Genomic DNA, 19,720 nt, shown 5'->3' with positions numbered 1-19,720 from the left:
GTGGCCATGAGAGTCGACACTCCTCCTCCCATAGACATGAATGGAGCGGGAGTGGCAGTCATCCGTCACCAAGTGGCGTTCGCTGCCTGCACCAGATGACTGGGGTGCTGCGAAAGAGATCACGGGGGTCAAGCCGCAGGCTACCTCCGCATTCTTCGCCACAGCACCCCAGTCATTTGGATACGGATAACATGTCTGGCGGGGAAGTACCCCTTTGAGTCATTTCCATTAATTCTTTCTGTACTGTAAGGATGTGGGTTCTCTGTACTTACGTAACTTTCTTTTTTTTTTTTGGGATATCACTATCCTCCTCGGGAATCTCCCTATTGTGCATTGAAAAAAATTGACACATATAAATATGTAAATACAAAAAGTGAAAGAGAACACAAAGAGATCAGGATTAGGTCTCTACAGGTTTGCAGTCTGTGAATGTAATAGAATGTGCCATAGTGAGAGGATATAAAATGTTATATTTGAAGGAGTACTCCACCCCTAGACATCTTATCCCCTATCCAAAGCATGGACCCCCGCGATCTCCAGCCCGCCACCTTGGCATTCTGAACATTTATGTTCAGAACGCCGGTTTCAGGTGGCCGTGGTTTTATGTCACGGGGGGACAGCAGTCACACCCCCTCCCATATACATGAATGGAGTGGGCTTGACGTCACCACCACAGCCTCCTGAAACTGGCGTTCTGAACATAAATGTTCCCAATTCTGGGTTGGGGTGCCCAGTGGCCGGACCCCCCTAGTGATCAGGCATCTTATCCCCTATCATTTGAAGAGGGGATAAGATGTCTAGGCGTGGAGTACTAATTTAATATCGAAGTGCATCGGTTTAGTTTAATAGAATGTAACAGGAGCTACATTGCATGTAGATTAGCATGTGGTCATGTGACAGCAATAAAAAAAATATATTCATACAACGAGGATTCTTTTTTTGTGATTCCTTAGACTTTGTCTAGGGAACAGGGCACGAAAAGGGACGCCAATAATGGGGGGGGGGGTTTAGCTATTTGTAGTGTGGGGCATGTAGGGAGTCGTACCTTATATCAGGCATCCGGGGCCTCCATGTCATCCTGGGATAATGGTCATCCCTGTAATAGAAAAACAGAACTTTAGATAAAAGGGTACTCCGCCAGAAAACATCTTATCCCCTTCCAAAGGATAGGGGATAAGATGTCTGGTCGTGGGGGTCCCGCCTTTGGGGATCCAGCTTTGAGCTTCCGTGTACGTGACGTCACGCCACGCCCCCTACATTCATGTCTATGGGAGGGTGCATGACGGCTAGTATGTAGCCATTACGCCTCCTCCAATAGACATGAATGGAGGGGGCATGGCGGCTATAGTCCCCAGTCATTCAGAATAGAGCAGAGTTCTCGCACTGGATGACTGGGTGACGGACCCGAGATCGCAGGGGTCACCAGCGGCGGAACCCCCGCAATCAGACATCTTATCCTCTCTCCTTTGGATGGGGGATAAGATGTATTCCAGCAGAAGATCCCTTTAATATCATTTTCCTTTCATATGACTTGGAATACACAGATAATGTCGTCCATAAGGACAAATCTTATCCAGATTAAAATATCAAGATAGGAAGATGTGTTTTATATACAATTGAGAATATTTCCTTATATACGTCTACAAGGAAGACTCCTACCCACCTAAAGACTCTCGGAGCCTCCTGGACTCTGGATAGCCATCTGTAGGAGAAGAGACAAGAAGAAACATGAGAAATATTCCCCTCAGGGGCCACAGAATAACCTCAAGTATAAAGCTGCCTCTGAGAATAACACCCTTTGTTGTCCATAGTAACTACAGAATCGGTTTTTAGCGTATATTCACATGTGCATATTTTCCATTGTGGATTTGCTATAGCAGATTTTCTACCCTCTGAAGTCAATGCTGAAGCAGATTTACATCAGAAAATATATATGTGTGAACGCACCCTAAGGTCTATAAATTCTGCAGTAACAATGACACGTGGATTCGGATCGGCTGCTATGGCCACGAAGGTTTCATCCGGAACACTTTCTATACATGAGGCCAAGTATTATGACTCATTGAAGACATTTATACAATGGTATATAATACATGCCTTTTATCTGGCCCTTCACCATTAGGCCCGTCATAATTAGGTCCCTCCTCTTGGGGTCCGTCTTCAGTGGGGTATGCATCAGTCCTGTTAGTGACAGAATGAATCGATCAATAAGAATCCAAAATATATCAATATATTGTGTCCTATAACAGTTATATGACTAAACCCAAGATATAAAACTTACAAATTTAGTGTTATCACAAATTGTACTGGCTTCAGCCTGCTTCTGCATGATTCACCCCTGACAGGAAATTGTGTAGTCCTTTTATTTTCTGAGTGGTGTTGTCCCCAGATCCCCGGCTGCTCACCACAGACAATGCCTCATCCTCTGGTGTCTCAGAAGGTGTGCCTTGACCTGAGCTTTAGCCCAACCACCTGAGTGATGTCATCACCTCTAACCCCGCCCCGACATCCTACATCACCTCCTCCCTGTTATAGTCTAGGCTTTCTAATTATGTATATGTTCTGATTAATTATGAATATTGCTAGAATTGCCATCTTGCTTGGAGGCCATAATCTCACCAATCTCAAAGTGATGGCTTGTCATAGATCAGTGGTCTCCAGATTGTGGCCCTGCAGATGTTGTAAAACTACAACTCCTGGAATGCCCAGACAGCCGTTAGCTGTCTGGGCATGCTGGGAGTTGTAGTTTTGCAACATTTGAAGGGCTGCAATTTATAGATCACTGTCCTAGATTAACAAAATAAACTAATGTGTAAATGTTCTTGGTGTAACAAGTAGAGAGCGCTAAGCAAGACAAATTTATAATGTAAGTCTATGGGATTGTCTCAGACAGCTGCGCTTTTCTCCCCGCTTGTTCCAACAATTGGTCAAGGTCTGAACACTCAGAACCTTATTGAAACTTGTCTCTAGAACATGTCTAAAGGTTTTAAAGCGTCGGGTGTTAACCCAATTCTGTCCATATTTCAAAGCCTCATTCTTGTTTTTTTTGTTTTTTTTTTTTGTTATGGACATACATCATTGCATTAGTATTCTTTTTCCTGGTATACATTAAAGGGGTACTCCGCCGCTAGACATGTTATCCCCTGATAGGGGATAACATGTCTGATTTTGGGGGGTCCGGCAATCTCCGGGGCTGGGGCTTCCATGATCGTGACATCACACCAAGTCCCCTCCATTCATGTCTATGGAAGTGGCCATGAGAGTCGACACTCCTCCTCCCATAGACATGAATGGAGCGGGAGTGGCAGTCATCCGTCACCGAGTGTCGTTCGCTGCGTGCACCAGATGACTGGGGTGCTACGAAAGAGATCACGGGGGTCAAGCCGCAGGCTACCTCCGCATTCTTCGCCACAGCACCCCAGTCATTTGGATACGGATAACATGTCTGGCGGGGAAGTACCCCTTTGAGTCATTTCCATTAATTCTTTCTGTACTGTAAGGATGTGGGTTCTCTGTACTTACGTAACTTTCTTTTTCTTTTTTGGGAGATCACTATCCTCCTCGGGGATCTCCCTATTGTACATTGAAAAAAAATGACACATATAAATATGTAAATACAAAAAGTGAAAGAGAACACAAAGAGATCAGGATTAGGTCTCTACAGGTTTGCAGTCTGTGAGTGTAATAGAATGTGCCATAGTGAGAGGATATAAAATGTTGTATTTGAAGGAGTACTCCGCCCCTAGACATCTTATCCCCTATCCAAAGCATGGACCCCCGCGATCTCCAGCCCACCACCTTGGCATTCTGAACATTTATGTTCAGAACGCCGGTTTCAGGTGGCCGTGGTTTTATGTCACGGGGGGACAGCAGTCACACCCCCTCCCATATACATGAATGGAGTGGGCTTGACGTCACCACCACAGCCTCCTGAAACTGGCGTTCTGAACATAAATGTTCCCAATTCTGGGTTGGGGTGCCCAGTGGCCGGACCCCCCTAGTGATCAGGCATCTTATCCCCTATCATTTGAAGAGGGGATAAGATGTCTAGGCGTGGAGTACTAATTTAATATCGAAGTGCATCGGTTTAGTTTAATAGAATGTAACAGGAGCTACATTGCATGTAGATTAGCATGTGGTCATGTGACAGCAATGAAAAAATATATTCATACAACGAGGATTCTTCTTTTGTGATTGGTCAGACTTTGCCTAGTGAACAGGGCACGAAAAGGGACACCAATAATGGGGGGGGGGGTGGCTATTTTTAGTGTGGGGCATGTAGGGAGACGTACCTTATATCAGGCATCCGGGGCCTCCATGTCATCCTGGGATAATGGTCATCCCTGTAATAGAAAAACAGAACTTTAGATAAAAGGGTACTCCGCCAGAAAACATCTTATCCCCTTCCAAAGAATATGGGATAAGATGTCTGGTCGTGGGGGTCCCGCCTTTGGGGATCCAGCTTTGAGCTTCCGTGTACGTGACGTCATGCCCCCTACATTCATGTCTATGGGAGGGTGCATGATGGCTAGTATGTAGCCATTACGCCTCCTCCAATAGACATGAATGGAGGGGGCATGGCGGCTATAGTCCCCAGTCATTCAGAATAGAGCAGAGTTCTCGCACTGGATGACTGGGTGCCGCACCGGAGATCGCAGGGCTCTTCAGCGGCGGAACCCCCGCAATCAGACATCTTACCCTCTCTCCTTTGGATGGGGGATGAGATGTTTTCAAGCAGAAGATCCCTTTAATATCATTTTCCTTTCATATGACTTGGAACACACAGATAATGTCGTCCATAAGGACAAATCTTATCCAGATTAAAATATCAAGATAGGAAGATGTGTTTTATATACAATTGAAAATATTTCCTTATATACGTCTACAAGTAAGACTCCTACCCACCTAAAGACTCTCTGAGCCTCCTGGACTCTGGATAGCCATCTGTAGGAGAAGAGACAAGAAGAAACATGAGAAATATTACCCTCAGGGGCCTCAGAATAACCTCAAGTATAAAGCTGCCTCTGAGAATAACACCCTTTGTTGTCCATAGTAACTACAGAATCGGTTTTTAGCGTATATTCACTTGGGCATATTTTCCGCTGTGGATTTGCTATAGCAGATTTAGCTACCCTCTGAAGTCAATACTGAAGCAGATTTACATCAATAAATTCTGCAGGAACAATGACACGTGGATTTGGATCGGCTGCTATGGCCACGAAGGTTTCATCCGGAACACTTTGGATACATGAGGCCAAGTATTATGACTCATTGAAGACATTTATACAATGGTATACAATACATGCCTTTTATCTGGCCTGTCATAATTGGGGCCGTCATCATTAGGGTCATCATCCTTGGGTCCTTCACCATCATAATTAGGTCCCTCCTCATGGGGTCCATCCTCAATGGGGTATGCATCAGTCCTGTTAGTGAAAGAATGAATAGATCAATAAGAATCCAAAATATATCAATATATTGTGTCCTATAACAGTTATATTACTAAACCCAAGATATAAAACTTACTGATATAGTTTTATCACAAATTGTACTGGCTTCAGCCTGCTTCTGCATCATTCACCCCTGACAGGAAATTGTGTAGTCCTTTTATTTTCTGAGTGGTGTTGTCCCCAGATCCCCGGCTGCTCCCCAAAGACAACACCTCATCCTCTGGTGTCTCAGAAGGTGTGCCTTGACCTGAGCTCCAGCCCAACCTCCTGAGTGATGTCATCACCTCTAACCCGCCCCAACATCCTACATCCCCTCCTCCCTGTCATAGTCTAGGCTATCTAATTATATATATATATATATATATATATATATATATATATATATATATGTTCTGCTTAATTATGAATATTGCTAGAATTGCCATCTTGCTTGGAGGCCATAATCTCACCAATCTCAAAGTGATGGTTTGTCCTAGATCAGTGGTCTCCAGATTGTGGCCCTGCAGATGTGGTAAAACTACAAATCCCGGCATGCCCAGACAGCCGTTGGCTGTCTGGGCATGCTGGGAGTTGTAGTTTTGCAACATTTGAAGGGCTGCAATTTATAGATCACTGTCCTAGATTAACAAGAGAAACTAATGTGTAAATGTTCTTGGTGTAACAATGGGGTTATCAGGCAGATAATACGAAGAGAAAATAGTTTGTATTTACCTGATCTTTGCCTCTGCAGCTAAAAAAATACAAAAAAGAAATGAAAATTGTTAATATGTTTATTGCAAATATCCATTAGGTCATGTTTGCAGTAGAATCATACTGCAGAGGAAGAATAAGGGATCTCATACATGGAAAAATAAATTGCCCATCACAAGTGATGATCAACTATATAGAATAGTGTTTCCCAACCAGTGTGCCTCCAGCTGTTTCAAAACTACAACTCCCAACATGGAGGAAGTTGTAGCCTTGAAACAGCTGGAGCCACACTGGTTGGGAAAGTAGATCAGCATTGCCTCAAGGTATTATGACATATTTTTTTGTTCTCAAGTAAATTTCAGGCTCTTCACACCTATGGACACCACGGCCACCTGACAGATCTGTGGACTTATATTGGTGCATGTTGATTTCCATTACTGTATGGTGTTTATAAATGTATTTATTAATTAATTTATTTTTGTTAAAGGGGTACTCCAGAGGAAAAAAATACTGGGGCCAGAAAATTCTACAGATTTGTAAATTACTTCTCTTTAAACATATTAACCCCTTCCAGTACTTATCAGCTGCTGTATGCTCTAGAGCAGTGTTTCTAAAACGCGGTCCTCAAAGCATCAGGCATCACCACAGTTATAGCACCTGTGAAAGACTAAGGAAATCCTGAAAACATGACCTGTTGGGGTGCTTGAGGACCACATTTGGGAAACACTGCTCTAGAGGAAGTTATGTAGTTCTTTCCAGTCTGACCACAATGCGCTCTGCTGCCACCTCTGTTCTTGTCAGGAACTTTTCAGAGAAGGAGAGGTTTGCTATGGGGATTTGCTCCTACTCTGGACAGTTCCTGACACGGACAGAGGTGGCAGCAGAGAGCACAAAATGAAAATGACTACATAACTTCCTCTGAAGCATACAGCAGCTGATAAGTACTGGAAGGATTAAGATTTTTAAATAGAAGTAATATACAAATCTGTAGAATTTTCCAGCACCAGTTGATTTAAAAGAAAAACCTCTAGAGTACCCCTTTAAGCTTAAAAGGATTCCATAAGCCTCCAATGTAGATGTATCACAATCTTATGGGCACAAAATGAATATAAAGAGACAAATGTGTGAGAGAATAGCAATACTTACATGGGGTGATGATCTCTGCCGGCTGTAATAGTAAAGCAAAGGTATAAGCAGAGAGGTATATAAAATCATGGGAAGATTTCACATTGTTACATTGTATGGTGTATCACATAAATATTCCATTATACTTTATCTATTATAAGAAATTGTATTTAATTAAGATTTATTCATCACAAAATAGGGAAGATTTCTTAATGACGGACTGTAATGTGCCAGTATCTACCCCCAGCACTAGAAATGGTTCGGCCCAGTACTGGGGCAGAGAATGGACTGGAGACACATGGGGGAGATTTACTTTAATAAATCAGAATTGTGGTGTCATTTGTAAGAAAAAAATGTAGTCCTCAGTAAAGAGGTGTTTCTCAAGATGCTAAACTGTGCGCCAATAAATGTGCAAGAGTTCTGGTGCAAGAAGATGACACAACTTAGGTCAACTAAGGCTAAACTCACATCTGGGTCAGAGCTCCAGGCCGTTTGTTTAGAATGCCGGGTGCTGCAGGAGATCGTGGGGGCCCCAGCTTCAGGACCCCAGCAATCAGACATCCTCTCCCCTTCTAAGATGTCTAGAAGCAGAGTACCCCTTTAATAAACATGACCAGATGGGAGGAAAGAAGGAGAGGTCGCCATCTTGTTGTTTTCCTCTGGCCATCCTTACAATAAAATGAATTCAAAAGGAGTAGGAAGAGGAGGCCCTGATATCAGCGCAGGAGCAGGGGTGAAGGTGAGTGGGATTTTTATTTAAGGAAGGGGTGGGGGGAGAAAATTACCTATCTACCTTTTACCTGCGTGCACACCAACCTACATTTCTTCTTGCAAATCTACCTTTACTATTCACCTACCTACCTTCCCTACCTTCTACTTACCTAACTGCCTTTAATATCTCCCTAACGGCTCTATCTAGCTGTTCTATCTATCTATCTATCCATCCATCCATCCATCCATCCATCTATCTATCTATCTATCTATCTATCCTCAACATATACCTACCGGCCTCCACTATCTACCTACTTACCTACTCAGTCACATGCCTGCACACCTACCACTTGCACTATCCACATGTCTGCATGCCTACCTCCCCTAGACTTGCATTAAGGGGACAGAGCCGTGACGTCACGATACACCGGCCCCGTGATCGTGAGTCATCAGACACGGAGCGATCTTTGCTCCTTGAGGCTGATGACAGGGGGTGCTGCATGAGAGATTGCAGGGGTCAGGTATAAAACATCAAATAATGAGTGGGATCGGCTAAGCAATGTTCCATCCACCATTTTGACTCAAGGGACTCTGGTGATCACACTATGGGTGGTCCAAAGAGTCTCTGTAAGCCCCTCTAATCCTTCAGATGTGAGCAGTATTTATTATGGCATCTGAATGGGTTAATGGAAGGCATCAGCTGATCATGGCGGCATCTATGAAGCGAGTGAAGGAGCCTCACAGTCCGGATGCCTCTAAGGACCTACATGTACGTCCTGGTGCACCAAGTACCCAGCAGCCAGGGAGTACAAGTACGTTCTGCATCCTCTAGGGGTTAAATGAAATTATTTGAAAATTAATAACATACAGAAAATATGTGTAAACGATGTTTTAACCCCTCCTCTGACAGGACTTCTGGGCCATAATACCCAAGCAATATTTTCCGTTTTTCCATTGGTGCCTTTCAAGTGCCATATAAGGGCTTGTGTTACGCTGAGCGCTCCGGGTCCCTGCTCCTCCCCGAAGCGCTCGCGGCGTTTCTCTCCCTGCAGCGCCCCGGTCAGACCCGCTGACCGGGAGCGCTGCACTGACATTGCTGGCGGGGATGCGATTCGCATAGCGGGACGCGCCCGCTCGCGAATCGCATCCCAAGTCACTTACCTGTCCCGGTCCCCGGCTGTCATGCTCTGGCGCGCGCGGCTCCGCTCTCTAGGGCGCGCGCGCGCCAGCTCTCTGAGATTTAAAGGGCCAGTGCACCAATGATGGTGCCTGGCCCAATCTTCCTGATTAGTTTCCACCTGTGCACTCCCTACTTATACCTCACTTCCCCTGCACTCCCTTGCCGGATCTTGTTGCCTTGTGCCTTGAGAAAGCTACTCTGTGTTACCTCTACTGCGTTCTTGACCATCTGCTATCACCATTGACTACGAACCTAGCCGCCTGCCCCGACCTTCTGCTACGTCTGACCTTGCTCTTGTCTACTCCCTTGTACTGCGCTTTTCTCAGCAGTCAGAGAGGTTGAACCGTTGCCAGTGGATACGACCTGGTTGCTACCGCCGCTGCAAGACCATCCCGCTTTGCGGCGGGCTCTGGTGAATACCAGTAGCAACTTAGAACCGGTCCACCGGCACGGTCCACGCCAATCCCTCTCTGGCACAGAGGATCCACCTCCAGCCTGCCGAATCGTGACAGTAGATCCGGCCATGGATCCCGCTGAGGTTCCCCTGCCAGTTGTCTCTGACCTCACTACGCTGGTCGCCCAGCAATCCCGACAGATCGCCCAACAAGATCACCAGCTGTCGTACTTGACCACCATGACACAGCAACTTCAGTCACAGCTACAGCAGCTTCAGTCACAGCTACAGCAATTTCAGTCTCAGCTACAGCAGCAACAACCATCTCCTCCGCCGGCTCCTGCACCTCTTCCGCAGCGAGTGGCCGCTCCTAACCTCCGCTTGTCCCTGCCGGACAAATTTGATGGGGACTCTAGACTCTGCCGAGGCTTCCTGTCACAATGTTCCCTACATTTGGAGATGTTGTCGGACCAATTTCCTACTGAACGGTCGAAGGTGGCTTTCGTGGTTAGTCTCCTGTCTGGGAAGGCTTTGGCATGGGCCACACCGCTCTGGGACTGCGATGACCCTGTCACCACCACTGTACACTCCTTCTTCTCTGAGGTTCGCAGTGTCTTCGAGGAACCAGCCCGAGCTTCTTCTGCCGAGACTGCCCTGCTGAACCTGGTCCAGGGTAATTCTTCAGTAGGCGAGTACGCCATCCGATTTCGTACTCTCGCTTCCGAATTATCTTGGAACAACGAGGCTCTCTGCGCGACCTTTAAAAAAGGCCTATCCAGTAACATCAAAGATGTGCTGGCCGCACGAGAGATTCCTGCCAATCTGCATGAACTTATCCATTTGGCCACCCGCATTGACATGCGTTTTTCGGAAAGACACCAGGAACTCCGCCAGGAAAAAGACCTTAATCCCTGGGCACCTCTCTCACGGTATCCCTTGCAATCTACCCCTGTGCCTCCCGCCGAGGAGCCTATGCAAGTAGATCGGTCTCGCCTGACTATTGAAGAGAGGTCTCGCCGTAGGGATAAAAATCTATGTCTGTACTGCGCTAGTACCGAACATTTCTTGGTGGATTGCCCGATTCGTCCTCCACGTCTGGAAAATGCACGCAGGCAACCTGCTCATGTGGGTCTGGCGTCTCTGGGTACTGAGTCTGCTTCTCCATGTCTCACTGTGCCCGTACGGATTTCTCCTTCTGCCAACTCCTCCTTCTCTGCCGTGGCCGTCTTGGACTCTGGTTCTTCTGGAAATTTTATTCTGGCCTCTTTGCTTGATAGGTACTGCATCCCGGTAACCCGTCTCATCAAGCCGCTCTACATTGCTTCAGTCAACGGAGTCAAGTTGAACTGCACTATGCGTTATCGCACAGTGCCTCTGCTTATGAACATTGGACCACATCTCGAAAAGATTGAATTTTTGGTTTTGCCCGGCTGCACATCTGAAGTCCTTCTCGGTCTGCCATGGCTCCAGCACCATTCTCCCACCCTTGACTGGACCACCGGGGAGATCAAGAATTGGGGTCCTGCTTGCCGCAAGAAATGCCTCACGTCTGCTCCCAGCCCCGTCTGTCGGGCCTCAGTGTCCCCTCCTGTGCCTGGTCTCCCCAAGGCCTATCAGGACTGTGCCAAGCCTCACCCTCTGCCCCCCCTCCCCATTCCCACTCCTTCTGACCGGTCTGCCCAGGACTTCACTGTCCCCCAGAAGGAGACTCTACAATCGCTCCCAATGTCCTCGTCCCAGGTGGAGCGACAACCCGACAAAAAGAGGGGGAGACCTAAGGGGGGGGGGGGGGTACTGTTACGCTGAGCGCTCCGGGTCCCTGCTCCTCCCCGAAGAGCTCGCGGCGTTTCTCTCCCTGCAGCGCCCCGGTCAGACCCGCTGACCGGGAGCGCTGCACTGACATTGCTGGCGGGGATGCGATTCGCATAGCGGGACGCGCCCGCTCGCGAATCGCATCCCAAGTCACTTACCTGTCCCGGTCCCCGGCTGTCATGCTCTGGCGCGCGCGGCTCCGCTCTCTAGGGCACGCGCGCGCCAGCTCTCTGAGATTTAAAGGGCCAGTGCACCAATGATGGTGCCTGGCCCAATCTTCCTGATTAGTTTCCACCTGTGCACTCCTTACTTATACCTCACTTCCCCTGCACTCCCTTGCCGGATCTTGTTGCCTTGTGCCTTGAGAAAGCTACTCTGTGTTACCTCTACTGCGTTCTTGACCATCTGCTATCACCATTGACTACGAACCTAGCCGCCTGCCCCGACCTTCTGCTACGTCTGACCTTGCTCTTGTCTACTCCCTTGTACCGCGCTTTTCTCAGCAGTCAGAGAGGTTGAACCGTTGCCAGTGGATACGACCTGGTTGCTACCGCCGCTGCAAGACCATCCCGCTTTGCGGCGGGCTCTGGTGAATACCAGTAGCAACTTAGAACCGGTCCACCGGCACGGTCCACGCCAATCCCTCTCTGGCACAGAGGATCCACCTCCAGCCTGCCGAATCGTGACAGCTTGTTTATTGCAGGACAAGTTGTACTTTTTAATGCCACCATTTTAGGGTTCATATATCTGATGGGTTGATCTGTATTAACTCTTTTTTTATTGCTGGGGAAATGGGAAAAAAATGCAATTGTGTCATTCCATTTTTGCATTCTTTTCTATAGGTGCACAGACACCCATGGCAGGCCTTCACGAGACACCTGGTTACTATGGAAACCGATCACTGAAGAGGGTAAGAGGCGCACAGAGGAACCTCACATGCAGTGGCCATGATTTCACTGCGGCATGCAAAAAATGTAAATATACAGGTTTTTCCTATCCTGTTAGTTACTAGCTATCATACTGAAGGCTGAACTCCTGCAATTCCTGCACCAGAGAGACCCACAAGCTTATTCTAACCTTTCTAGAAAAACATGGCCGGCTGATGTATGCTAGGAAAAAGGTAAATTGGAGGCCATTAAGAGGTTATTATACTTCAAGTTCTAATATATCAAGAAATAAAAATAAATCATTATTGCAAATACAAACTTTACACTCCTGCATTGCCAACAATGTCTGAAAAGGATTTACTTATGCCCTATCCACCGGTTAGGGCATAAGTAGCTGATCCCAGGGAGTCCGACCACGGGGCCCCAGCTCTCAGTGAGGCGTATGTATGGAGCCCTGAAGAGACCCAAGTACAGAATCATTGGAGTTCCATAGAAATGAATGGAGCATGTGCTGAATGGAGCAGGGGGCCCCATTCAGGAGATTGCGGAAGGTCCCAGTGGGTGGACTCCCTGCGATCAGCTACCTTATTCTGTTGGTAGAGGATAAGTTAATTTTGGCTGGAGTTCTCCTTTAATAGCATCAGAGTTTCCACTAATTCTGGAATACCAACAGGAGAGAGGCCCCCCAACAAACCTTACCCTTCGCCTCCGGACCAAAAGGTACCTGCAAGGTTCCAGGTTCGATGCCCCTTTTTGCCGAAGCTACTAAGGGACCACAAATTCTCCCAGGCATCCCCCTTCGCCAAGGTATCTGCCTGCAGAGCATGGGCAGGGTACGGTCGGTACCCTGCCCATGCAGGAGTACCCGGGGTTTTTTGCAGGGAGGTGGGGAACCTGATGGCCAAACTCACCTCCCCTATACCGCTAGGAGGGACACCCAGAAGGGCTACCGCATCCTAACAATCCTGTGAACACACAACACGCAAAAAGTGACACAGTAACAAAAAGAAATAAATAAGTGAATGTGTTCAGATATATTGCCCGGACATCCGACCGGATCTATAAAAATGTACCTGATCCCAGCCAGAAAGTCGGGAATCAAGAGGTGAGTGCCACAAGGTGAAGAGATCATGGTGCCCATGTTTCCACTCAGTGAGCTTTGGCACCTCAGGATCACCACTCCCCGAGACACTAAAGTACCTCAGTTCTAGACCCGCTCAGCCTCATGGCGAGACCCGGAGGAAACAGGTCCCATTGGAGCAGCCATCGAGCTGATTCCTCAGACCCATCCAAAACCAGTTCATCAGCTCAAACTGATAAGAACAGATACTACACTTGATCTTGGCCAAAAGCCCAAGAAGCTTCATTCATTTCTATGGGAGCACCAAAGAGACCCAAGTACAGCATCATTGGAGTTCCATAGAAATGAATGGAGCATGTGCCGTCTACCACACGCACTCCTCACTGAGAGCCGGGGCCCCATTCAGGAGATTGCGGAGGGTCCCAGAAGTCGGACTCCCTCCGATCAGCTACTTCTTCCCTATCCTGTGGATACGGGATAAGTTAATTTTGGCAGGAGTTCTCCTTTAATAGTGTCACAGTTTCCACTAATTCTGGAATCCAAGTCATTCTAAGTATACCCAAGTGATGTGTGTGCAGATAGTCAGACCTCACATCCATTTAGACGTCATATGAAAAATTGTGGCACAAAATAAATTGGTGCAAAAAACTGTCACAAAACAAACACCTATTCATTCAAAGGCGACAAATCAGCCAGAAGATATAAAGACCAATGGAAAACACCTGAATAAAAATGCAGTCATTGTTTTCTCACTAGTTTTTATGTATAAATACAAAGAGATTGCTCGGATTTATTGGATACAAATATATTCTGAAAGTGTGAACAAGCCCTTACCTCATCTTCATCCAAATTCTGGATGCTGGTCCAGGACTTGAGACCCTAAAAAATTAACAAGAAATGTTATATTCAATTCGGCTTCTTTGTTGTTCTACAGTTTAGTGTGTTAGCAATGTATGATTATATAAATAGAATGAATGAAGCAATGTAATTTACTAATAGGGGGCATTGAAATTGATGCACCTATTCCTATACAGTCCAGAATGTCACATGACTGCAGCTGCGTCTGTGCCTGCATTGTCAGTGACGTTTTGCATTATGAGATTTGACTGACACCCATAATGCCTCTCTGGCCCATACTGCTGAGAGCCTAGGACAAAAAGGGGGCCTGTTGCTTCAAGTAGCGGATCCCCCCTTCAGAAAATACACGCATGTAACAGCAGTATTCCTCTTTTAGTTTCCTTCCTGACCAGAGGCAGATAGGAAATAGAGGGGTCTGGAGGGGAGGATGAGGGGTCTAGAGAAGGACTAGAGAAGACTGAATGGGGGATAAAGTGGTCTGGAGGTGGGGTAGAGGGGTCTGGAGAGGGATTATAGGAGTTCAGATGAGGCATAGAGAGGTCTGGAGGGGGAATAAATATGACTGGATGGGAATAAAGAGGTCTGGTAGGGAGTGCAGAGGAGTCTGGCCATAGTATAGAGGGGTCAAGATGGGGGATAGAAGAGTCTGGAAGGGAGATAGAGAGGTGTGAAGGGGGATAGAGAAGACTGGATGGCGTATAGAGTGGGGAGGAAAAGGTCTGGATGGGGGATATAGAAGAGTAGAACCCCCATCTATTCTTCTCTATCACCTAGAGGTCTGGACGGGCCCCAGTTCTCAGTGAGAAGTGAATGCGGTGGAAGCTTCATTCATTTCTGTGGGAGCACAGAAGAGACCCAAGTACAGCATCATTGGAGTTCCATAGAAATGGATGGAACATGTGCCATCTACCGCACGCATTCCTCTACCGTTGAGGAGATTGTGCGGGTCCCAGTGGTCGGATTATCTGCAATCAGCTACTTATTCCCTATCCTGTGGATAGAAGATAAGTTCATTTTGGCTGGAGTTAATAGCATCACAGTTTCCACTCATCTGGAATCCAAGTCATTCTTAGTATACCCAAGTGATGTGTTTGCAGATAGTCAGACCTCACATCCACTTAGACGTCATATGAAAAATTGTGGCACAAAATAAAATAAATTGGTGCAAACAACTGTCACAAAACAAACACATATTCATTCAAAGGCAAGCAGCCAGCCTGGATGGGTGATGGAGAAGAATAAAAAAACCCCATCTATTCTTCTCTATCACCTAGAGGTTTTGGGGAATAGAGGAGTCTAGATGGGGGATAGAGGTCTGCATGGGGGTATAGGGGGGGATAGAGGGGTCTGGATGGGGGACAGAGAAGAATAGATGGGAGGTAGAGAGGTCTGGGGAGATAGAGGAGTCTGGATGAGGATATAGAGGGTTCTGGATAGGGGACATAGGTGTCTGGAGGAAGGGATAGAGGGGTCTGGATGAGTGATAGAGAAGAGTAGAACCCCATCTATTCTTCTGGTCTGGGAAGGATAGAGGAGTCTGGATAGGGGATAGAGGAAGGAACAGAGGGGTCTTGATGGGGGATTGAGGGGTCTGGATGGGGGACAGAGGTGTCTGGAGGAAGGGATAGAGGGGTCTGGATGGGGGTAGAAGGGTCTGGAGAGGGGACATAGGAGTCTGGATGTTGTTAGAGGAGTCTGGATGGGGCATAGAGAGGTCTAGAGGGGGAATAAATAAGACTGGATGGGCATAAAGAGGTCTGGTAGGGAGAGTAGAGGAGTCCGAATATAGTATAGAAGGGGAAGAAGAAGGAGAGAGGGGCCTGGATGGGGACAGAGGAATCAAGATGGGGGAGAGAGGAGTCTTGAAGGGAGAGAGAGACATGTGGAGGGTAATAGAGAAGACTGAATGAGGGATAGAAAGGTTTGGAGGGGGTATAGCAGTCTGGAGAGGGAATAGAGAGGTCTGGAGGGTGGATAGAGGGGAATATATGGGTCTGGATGGGGGATAGAGGGGTCTGGATGGGGGACAGAGGTGTCTGGAGGTAGGTATAGTGGGGTCTGGATGGGTGATAAAGAAGAATAGATGGGGTAGAGAGGTCTGGGGGGATAGAGGAGTCTGGAGGAAGGGATAGAGGGGTATAGAGGGATCCTGATAGGTATTGAGTGGGAAAGAGAGGTCTGGAAGGGGGATAGAGAAGACTGGATGGGGGATATAGAGGTATGGATGAAGAATAGAGAAGGCTGGATGGGGGGTAGAGACGTCTAGAGGTGGGGATAGAGGAGTCTGGATGGGGAATAGAGTGGAATGGAGCAGGGGAGAAAGGGGTTTGGATGTGGGGATAGAGACTGGATTGGGGATAAAATAAAAACAAAGTCCAAAATTACTGCTTTTTGGTCACATCACATCCCAGAAAAATGAATTAAAAAGTGATCAAGAAGTCACATAAATGCAAAAGTGGAAGCAATAAAAACTACAGATAACGGCAAAAAAAACATTTGCCCTCATACAGCCCTCATACGAAATCCTTCAAAAGTAGCAAAATGCGGTATTCTGTTTAATTTTCCCACAAAATAATATTTTTTTGTTGCGCCATATATTTTAGGGCAAAGTAAATTGTTACGCAAAAAACAACCCCCATCTGGGTCTGTGGATGGGAAAATAAAGAAATATGGCTCTTAGAAGGTGAGGAGAAAAAAAATGCAAAAATAAAACAGCCTGCATCCTTAAGGCCAAAATGGGCCATGTTCTTAAGGGGTTAAGGCCGCCGCCTGTTTTTACGCTAATGACTGGGCCTCATTTCTCAAATCTGATGTGAATTATTTTTTTTTTAATGATATATTGTACTTTCTATTACTGGTAAAAATATTTGTTGAAACATGCAGTTTTCTGTGAAAAACTCCAAAATATTGTGAAAAAAATAACATTATGATTTTATAGTACTAGCCATTATGAACACGGTAATATCTGTGTCTTGTTCTTTTTTCTTTTGGATGATAATACAGGACTTTATGGGGAAAGTGACATTTATTTTATTTTTTTCACACTTTATTTATTTAAGACATTTTATTTTTATACTTTTTATCTATTATACTATACTGCAGTACATCTGTACTCCATCATAGTATAACCATAAGTATTACACTGACAGTTTCCTTTAATACCAATAAGTCTATGGCTGGACTTCACAGGCTTCCTTCCGTGCTCGGGAGAGAGGAGGCCATCAGCTGGCTTCTTGTTACCATGACAACCATGGGGACACCACAACCGCATGGTTGCCATGATTACCTCACCCCTTTCAATCCTATAGATACTGTGTTCAGTACTTACCAAGGCATCTAAAGGATTAATACTGCCATGAATGACGCAATCTCAGTCTCAGCAGCTGAGGCAGGATCATGGCTGTGATTGACAGCAGGTCCTGCCGCCAATCCCCTGCACTTCCTCCATCAGTGCAGGAAATATGCAGGAGGTATGGGTACATCCTGTTGCGGGAACGTGTTGGCTGACAGGATGTACCCATACCTCTAATAGTGGGCTGGGGTTATAGTATATACCAAGTACCAAAAGGAATGTCTCATAGGTGCATGTATATGAAGCAGATGTAGCAGAGCTGAAAGTGTTGTAAAATTTAAAATAAAAAACAGTCATTAAAATAAGACTACAGTATGCATGTATATACACAGGCACAAATCCATATGTAAATAACTCTATAATTCTATATGGACAGGTCCCATGACTGAGCCCTGCAGGTCTCTAGTAGAGGACGGGGTCATGGTATCAGGGAATGTGCAGGATTTACAGATGTATCAGGACGACAGGAGAAGAAGTAACATATGAGAAGATGACGTTTATCTGACGGTTTATCTGGAGGCAGTTGGGGGGGGGGGGGGCAGGAAAGCTGAAGACTCATGGGAAATGTAGTCAGCTAACCCCTTAAACACTTCTGTAACCACCATTTAGTATATATATTTGCTCTAATCCCCCAATTTGTGACTTACGTAATTTGCCATTTTTTCTTGCGAATTTCTCTTTCCAAAGCTCAGAAAAATCCTTGAAATAAAAATAAAACAGAAAACATGATTATGGACTTTCTGGTAAGATCTTCTCTATATCATATTATTATCACTGGTCAGATATGGAGGAGATCAGAATGGCGAGAGAGTACAGAGGGCTTGTCATAGGACGGGAAAACATATCCAGTAGGTAGAAGATCAGAAATAATAAGGAACAGGAGATAAAGACAACTGGACTTACTGCTCAACTCCACAGATCTGAGAGAAGTTTCATGCCGGTGGGTGAACATAGGAGACATTCCGTGATGTCACATGTGTGATGTCATAGGCCATTAGATGAAGCCCTATAGCCGATCAAATGACATATATTCAATATAATACATATACTGGATATCTCAAAAATACCAAATGGTTAATGAATTGGAGTGTAGGGGTTACAGGTTGGGGCGCTGTGTGATGGGAATTTATTCAAAAAAAGTAATTTTTATTTATATTTGTAGTAAGATTAAGATGTGTTTGGAGTTTTTATGAATTCAGTAAATCTTCATTAGATCTCTGTCCCCTTTATTGATATTGATAACATGTCTCCCCTTACTGTAGTTCTGTATCTGATAAAATATTTGGGGACAGGAGAATGAAATGTATGATGCTATTATGGCCGACACCAGAGAGCAATAACATCCATACAGAAGTTTCTACAATCAGATGCAGTTTGCACAACATGTAGAAGAAAACAAAACGTGTCTCATATATGAGGGGTCAGCACTGGATGGAGGATACATTCTCATCATCCTGGTACTTGTAGTACACACAGGATTAGGATGGAGAATATGATGGGAAGTGACTCTATAACATTCCCTTCTAATCTCCTTTTCCCTCATCATATTTGCTCTGTGGCTTTATGTGACCCGGGATATTTCCAGCCTCCATGTATTAGAACATGATAAAGGACGATACCTACCCCTGTGCTATGGAATATAGACGGCCCGAGCACAACTGTAAATAGTCCCCAATATATAATTATGTCTTATATTATGGGGAGATTTATCATTGCTTTTAGAGCATTTTTTTGTCTATGTTTAGGCGCAGTTCAGGCGTAAGCAGCATATTTAGCGCCTTTTATGCGTCTTTTGATATAGAGAGTTTCGCACTTTATGCCTACACGTAGAACTTTTTTTTTTGACCCTGCAGTGGTCACGTATTTATCATTTGCGACTTTTGTCAAAAGTCGCTATTTTGAGTGCAAAGGTACTTTTTTAGGCGCAAAGTTACACCACCTACCAGTAGGCGTAGGAATCACTTCTACCTTCCGCAATTCAACCTTTAACCCCTTGTGGACAACAGCGTCCCACTCTCCTTCTATGACATGCGTTCAGGAGCCGAGCGCGGGTCATAGCTGGGTGGTCCTGGTGGCTATCTGCCCCCAGGACCCATCTCTAATGCCACACATTACCGATCACTGTGATGCCCGGCTTTAACTCCTTAGACACCGCAATCAAATTTGATTGAAGCGTCTGA

At 45.9% G+C, this 19,720-nt stretch overlaps 1 pseudogene; it reads right to left on the bottom strand.

Annotated features, from left to right (window-relative positions):
• Positions 1–13,492: 13,492 nt before the first annotated feature.
• On the bottom strand, positions 13,493–13,614 carry LOC130333358 (U2 spliceosomal RNA; annotated as a pseudogene).
• Positions 13,615–19,720: the final 6,106 nt, after the last annotated feature.

This window comes from Hyla sarda, unplaced genomic scaffold (assembly GCF_029499605.1).
Source record: "Hyla sarda isolate aHylSar1 unplaced genomic scaffold, aHylSar1.hap1 scaffold_403, whole genome shotgun sequence".
Classification (NCBI taxonomy): domain Eukaryota; kingdom Metazoa; phylum Chordata; class Amphibia; order Anura; family Hylidae; genus Hyla; species Hyla sarda.
The sequence above is the reverse complement of the archived record's forward strand: the minus strand, read 5'-3'. Positions and strand labels throughout refer to the sequence as shown.